Genomic DNA, 7,689 nt, shown 5'->3' with positions numbered 1-7,689 from the left:
TCTTTCTTTCTTTCTTTCTTTCTTTCTTTCAAGATTTTATTTTACTTATTCATGAGAGACACAGAGAAGCAGGCTCCATGCAGGGACCCCGATGTGGGACTCTATCCGAGGTCTCCGGGATCATGCCCTGGGCTGCAGGCGGTGCTAAACCGCTGCGCCACTGGGGCTGCCCAATTGTGCAGGTTTCTACGAATGACTGGGTTTTGTTGAATTTGGATACCTAACTTTGTTTGACCTGATAGCTAAACCCCTTTATGAAGCACTTCAGTGCCTGATTTTTGCAAGAGGAAAAATGGGTGAATTGTATGGAGATCATCAGGGACTGAATGAGGCCAAATTCCAAGAAGGCGGAGAGAATGGGCTGAATGCTCCTTTTTCGCTTGTTCCTTTGGTGTGTACTGAGATTCAGAATCTCTACACCACCATAAAGTTTATTTTATTTTATTATTTTTTAAGATTTTTATTTATTTATTCATAGAGACACAGAGAGAGAGAGGCAGAGACACAGGCAGAGAGAGAAGCAGGCCCAGGGTCTCCAGGATCACGCCCTGGGCTGCAGGCGGCGCTAAACCGGTGCGCCACCGGGGCTGCCCTGCCATAAAGTTTAATATGCATGAGTGTCACCAACTTTGCTCGCCCCAGCTTCTCATTGACCCATTGAGTCTTCTTGATTGGACTAGAGAATGTCACAAGACCTTTTGGATTATCAGAGAAAAGTTGTTAACTGCATTGGGCCTCCTGGATATTAAGAATTAGCCTTTTGATCTATCTGTTCATGAATGACAAGGAATTATTAGCCTTGGAGTCGTTTTTTTTTTTTTTTTTTAAGATTTTTAATTTATTTATTCATGAGAGACAGAGAGAGAGGCAGAGGCACAGGCAGAGGGAGAAGCAGGATCCACGCAGGAAGCCCGATGTGGCACTCAGTCCCGGGAATCCAGGATCATGACCTGGGCCGAAGGGAGGCACTAAACCGCTGACCCACCCAGGTGTCCCATAGCCTTGGAGTCTTAACCCAAAATCTTGGCTGTACTAGAAGATCTGATGCTTATTTCTCAAAGCAATTGGACACTGTTACCAAGGGATGGCCTGTCTGCTTAAGAGCTGCCACTTGTGATCTGGTAAAAGAAGCAGAAAATTTTACTTTGGGCTAACCCATCACTGTCTATACTCCCTCCACTGTGTGCTTCTCTTACTAAAGCAAAAAGAGGAATATTGGTTAACATCTAGAAGACTGGACAAATACCAAGCCACTTTACTAGATAACCCCAATGTTACTTTGAAGGCTGTCTTCACTTTAAATCCTGCTACCTTGCTACTTGTTAGTGCAGAAGAACCCATTTATGATTGTATTCAATAGTTGAGCAAGCTTATTCTAGCTGTCTTGACCTAACTGTTGTGCCATTGTAGGATCCTGACATGGAAATGTTTACTGATGGAAACAGCTTCATGGGCCAAGGACAACAGAAAACTGGATATGCAGAGATTACCAGCTAAGGAACTTTGGAGGTGGAAACTCCTCCACCAGATACCTCTGTTCAAAAGGCAGGACTCATTGCCGTAACAAGGGCCCTTTATTTGGTAAAGGAAAAAGGTAAATTTATATATAGATTCAAAATATGCTTTCTCAGTGATTCATGCACATGGGTCCATATGGAAAGAAAGAGAATTATTAACTATAAGAAACAAATTAGACACACTGAAGAAGTTCTAAACTTATCAACTGCAGTAATGAAACGGAGAGAATTATGCCTATAATATAACCAGAACTGGAAGTAGTTCTTTGCCCAGGATATAAGAAGCCTAATAATTATATAGCTCAAAGAAATAATCAGGCTGATCTTGTCACCAAGGTGGCAGCCCATATGAAGTCTCCAAAACCTTCTATGATGCCGTTAGTGCCAGACATAGACCTAACTAAATGCCAACCCAGATATTCCTTGGAAGACCTAAGAAGGGCTAAGGAATGGGGATTTGGGAACAATGCTGGCATGAAAGTCGGCTAGAAGGGATGCCTGGGTGGCTCAGCAGTTAAAGTGTCTGCCTTTGGCTCAGGGCGTGATCCTGGAGTCCTGGGATCGAGCCCCACATCGGGTTCCCTGAAGCTTGCTTGCTTCTTCCTCTGCCTGTGTCTCTGCCTCTCTCTCTCTCTCTCTGTCTCTCTCAGAATAAATAAATAAAATCTTAAAAAAAAAAAGTCAGCTAGAAATGTAGTGAATAAGGAGTATTCCTTATCCCAGAACATCTTATGGAAGAAATAGTCATATTCACCAAAGCACCATTATGAGTGAGATGCTACTTTTCAGTGGGTATAAGATATATTGTGAACCCCAAACTCCAGAGAATTATCCAAAAGATAGTCTAGAAATGTGACATTTGTGCTAAGAATAATCCTAGGATTGTGTCCCCACCAGTTCTAAAAGGTATAAAACTAGGGGGCACCTGGCTGTCTCTATCAGTAAAACATCCAACTCTTGATCTTGAAGTTGTGAGTTCAAGCCTTATGTTGGGTGTAGACATTACTTTAAATACATACATACATACATACATACATACATACATACATAGAACTCAAAAGCACTGAACCTGGAGAGGACCAGCAGATGGTCTTCACCATGATGCGGAGAATAACAGATAATTTTCAATGTTTGCTAGTATTTGTAGACTTTTACATGTTGGGTTAAGCCTTTGCATACTGTTCAGAGAAGGTCTCACAGATTGTCAAAAAACTTTTTAAAAATTTATTTAAGAAATTTCTATACCTAATGTAGTTTTGAACTCAAGACCCTGAGATTGAGTCACATGCTCTACCAACTGAGCCTGACATTTGTAATTCTAATTATTGAAGTGTTATGTGTCACAGAAATAACCAGATTTCTTTGTCACCTGCATTATAATGAACTCTCATCAGATCTTTAACCATGGCCATTTTTGAGTCTTGTCATTTACGGTTATTGTTTTAATCTGTTGCTCCTGCAAATGTATTTCAGCTTCAGAGAGATTCACAGAAAGGACTCGGCGAATACAAGTTTTTGATACCTTTAAGATCATAAAACTAAGCTGAGTAAGAATTTCCAGAACTAATGGGCTGGATAGTAAATTATTCTGGTTTCCTCAAATACCTGACTATGACTCTCTAAATGAAAAATTTTCCCCATTCTCTTGACTTGGAATCCTTGAGAACCAAAACTGCCCTTTTTCCTAAAGCCCTGAAAAACTGAAGCTGAACAATTTGAAGTAAATTTTAGAGAAATTGCCACAATGGCCATGTGTAGACAATCTTAGTGCCTGTTACCGTATGGGCCACTCAAGAAGATGACCAGAGACATTCAAGCTGCAAATGGGGAAAAACTATCAGATTGCACTGCCTGCCCTCACTCCATCTGAAGATGCTTGAAGCCTGACATCTAGAAATCTTCTCACTGGCAGCACTCGGGACTCAAACACTGGATTTATAACATTAACCTGTGTTTTTCTTTTTGTTTCCACAGAAATATTTCTTATTGCCTCTGTAATATAAGCCTGAGAACCCACCTGCAGGAACCACCTCCTGAGATGAGCCAGCTGTTTAACTGAACTGACCTATTCTCAAGACTGAGACTGGTTCATGATGTATGGAGCAGACTTTGTACCTACAGTCCAGAATGAATATGAGGGAACAGTGTTGATTTGTGATGTTTTTGTAAGAAAAAAATCTTGGTCAAAAGAGGGATCTTCTCATTACTCCTAACCAATCCTGGGCTTATCTAGCTAGGTACTGACATTTGGAGAATTGGAGGGGTCTACACACTAGGGAATTTGGTTACTCCTTTCTCTGTTCACTATTCCAGTGAACTTTTAGACCTTTTATTGAGTGAAAAGGGAATCGACACCAGATAGGGATTACTTGCCTGGTTATCAAGAGGCTAGATCTTGGTATTCTTTTGGGAGAACATTTTTAGTTGGCTGACAAAGCTGCTCTTACCATTGTTGCCCAACAAAAAGAAAGTAAATTTGTTAGCTAAGGTAGCACTTGATAATCACATTGCTTTGCACTATATTCTTGCAGAACAGGATAGAATGCCATTGCTAACACAACTCACTGTGTTTATATTAACACTTCTGCTGCAGTAAAAACTAAAATCTCATTTAGATAAAATCAGAGAGCAAGCCACTTGGCCATAGCAAATTTCGCCAGAGGTGCCTGGAAAAAGTGACTGGATTACTGGACTCTTTTTCTGGATTCCCCAAGGGATTAGCAAGGTTACACGGACTACTCAGATTTGGGTTATCTATACTTTTCATTTCATTAATTGTATCTGTACTAATAAGATGTGCTTTCCAATGTTGCTCTAAAGTGGCCAAAGAAGAAACTAATGTTTTGGTCATGCAGAATGTACATGTTAAGCCAAATACTAGGAAATACTTCCAACAAAGTGCAAAGTAGTTTCATTCCTCAAACACTGAAACTGCAGGAAGTAGCCAGAGCAGTCATTGTCCCAATCCTTCAAGACTGAGGAATGATCATAACTCTTGGGGGGACTGAAAATGTGCCCCATAGGATTAATGAGGTTAAGACTAATAGGAAATTTAAAGCTTGTTTTTCAGAGGCCTGTCTCTCCCTAATCAGCTATTGTTTCGTTTCAGACCCTACAACAAATCCACTAACTGTTTCCATTGAGGCTTGGAATTCCATGAGGCTCACTGACACCAATGCCCTGCATTCCTTCCCTGTGATAATGAGCCCAAGAACTTAGGCAGTATATACTTCCTTTCAGAGATGGGCATAGCCCCTCTTGTCCTACAGTTGACTTCCTGACATCAGGCACCCAATTGTGCCTCGTTTTGATGTTGTATCTCCACCCTAAAGTGAACATGGGATGCGCATGCTCCATCTTTCTTCATGAATAGTCATAAATCTCCCTGTCTTTTGCATCAATATGTATGTAATCCCACCCCTAAGATTATAAACATTTGTTCTAATTTCACTCAGGGGAGACAGATTTGAACCAACCTCTGTTTCCTCTTTTTGCTGCCTTTCGAATAAATCTTTTCCCTGCTGCATACTTGATGTTTCAGTGATTGGTTTTGCCACGCATTGGGCAGACAAACTTGGGTTCATTTACAGCATTTGCAATTGGTTGTGTTTAAATCAATTTTCAATTTATTAAAGTTGTAAATTTACAAACAGATTTTCTTAAGTTTTTAAGTTGAACTTGCATAACTTTGATGTTCTATTTAGAAATCTTGTAATTTTCGTATAAAAATAAAAGCAATAACTTTTTCCTTGATTAATGTTCAATTAGCCCATGGGCTTGACATATTAAGTCTGCTTGAACATTACTCTTGCCATTTACAAAGTTAGCTAATTAAGTTCTCTTACATATTTAAACTACATTTACAAATTTAATATACTTGATTTTTTCAAGCACTTCAAATTCCTCATATGGCCAATTTATACGTCAAACAAGAAAAAATTCAAGCATGTAAATGACTCTCATAAACCTAATATTTCAAGCTTTTAAGTGTGGCAAATCAAGTTATCTTAAAGATTTCAATTGTTTACAAACATAATCAAATTATCTTATACCTTTCAGCTTCAAATTACAAGTCTAAAATAAATTACACAATTCAATTTGAAATCACAAGACTAATCTGTCAGATTCTCTAATATGCCAACTTCTCTTAAATATTATACACATTAAAAACACGTATACAGACTATCTCAATTTTCAAAAATTTTTCCTTAAGGGGGCTCCTGGGTGGCTCAATCTATTGGGCGTCTGACTCTTGGTTTCCACTCAGGGTCTTGAGATCAACCCACCCTTTGGGCTCTGTGCTGACCCGGGAGTCTACTTAAGATTCTCTCTCACCTCCCTCTGTTCCTCCTTGAAACTCCAACTCTCTATCTCTCTCTTAAAAAAAAAAATCTTTTTGCTAACCTTACACAAATGAAGTAACATTATGGACTTCTTTTTATATAGTCGTTTCTATTTTCCTTCCCAATATGGCAGAATAAAAATGTTTTCTGCTCATATTTTTCTTGCCACAATTCTACAATCATCTTATTGATTTGTCCCTACAACTAAAGAAAAGTCTGATAATTATCCTTCTATTTTTTTAAAGGTTTATTTATTTTATATGAAAGAGAGAGTGAGCATGAGTAGAAGGAGAGAGAATCTCATGCAAACTCTGTGCTGAGCACGTAGCCCGACTCAGGGCTCGATCTCACAACCCTGAGATCATGACCTGAGCCGAACCACAAGTCAGATTAACTGACTGCACCACCCAGACGTCCTTGATAATTATCCTTCTGAGTGTAAACCCAGATTTAAACGAAACTAATCAATGTATTAATTTATATTATTTATCTATGCAAAATAATAAAAATAACACTTATGATAGAGTGAATGATGCAACTGACCATTATCTTATACCATCCTGTTCTTTCTTTAGTATATATATATATAATATATATATAATATATATAATATATATATATTTGCTTCATCTATAAAATGGGCATAGTAATTTCTGTCTTAGTGAGAGTACAGCCAAACGAGACATCTGACATAAGTATAATAACTCAGCACATGTTCATTTACTTCTTTCTCCTTTTCTGTCACTACAATCTTTCCCCAAAACTCAGATTAAATTGGAGAAATTCCAGAGTCTCTCCTTCTTCTAAGTGTAAGGGGCAGGGGGCATATCTAGGAGGCAGTTTTGTGAAACACAGAAAAACTGGCTTTCTTCAGAGAGGCACCCCCTTCCTCACCCTCATCCCTCCACTGCCCACAGTAGGATTTTGAGATGATTCACTGTGTAAACAAATAGAAATAGGGGTGCCTGTCTGGCTCAGTTGGTGGAGCCTATGACCCTTAATCTCAGGGTTATGGGTTCAAACTCCAAGTTGGGCATAGAGATCACTTAAACAATGTGCATATTTGTATCTTGTATTTTAAGGATATGTTAAGGATTCTAAGGTCATGTGAAGACAATCTGTTCCATTACAATATATATTATACTATATACTATATATCACTATACACCCAGGTGGTTTGCCCCATACCCTTACCAGGATAGCACTTGGCTTTGAGCCTGCACACAACTCTTCTCTCACACAGCCCAGTAGCAGTATTATTCAGGTTTTGGAAACCTCATTCTTTTCCAGCAGCCATGGGAACCCACATCTCTAAGCTCAACCCAGAGCATGCCTTGCACTCTGATTCACAACATCCACAATTCAGAGATGCTGAATATGTCAAATCCTCCTGCCTTTCCCTGGTATGGTCCACCTGAGAATTTAGCAAGAAAATGTTCCCATTCTGGAGGAAGCCTACCCATCTGCCAGAAATGAATTGGAGAAATTGTTCTCAGAAGGCCAGAGGTCAAGTGAGAAAGGGGTCAGATCAAAGCATGACAAGGTTGATGAGCATAGCTTCCATGCAGCCAATCACCACATTAGTCTGAACTTTGCAAAAGGAGTTTTTCTTGTGATGCAATAGAGCAGGCAGCTTTGAAGAATTGCCTTTGTGCTGTGTTCTTAGCCAAAGCTGGGAAAAGCTGAGGCATTAAGCATCAGGATGATTCCAAGATTGCAAAGCAAGAGTTGAGGTAAGTGGAGATGAGAAATATTCTGATTTGCCTATTGATTTCAACAATGGATGTTCCCTCAAATGTTACTCTCCAGGGCGCCTGGGTGGCTCAGTC

The sequence above is a fragment of the Vulpes lagopus genome, chromosome 1 (genome assembly GCF_018345385.1).
Source record: "Vulpes lagopus strain Blue_001 chromosome 1, ASM1834538v1, whole genome shotgun sequence".
NCBI classification, from domain to species: Eukaryota; Metazoa; Chordata; class Mammalia; order Carnivora; family Canidae; genus Vulpes; species Vulpes lagopus.
The sequence above is the reverse complement of the archived record's forward strand: the minus strand, read 5'-3'. Positions refer to the sequence as shown.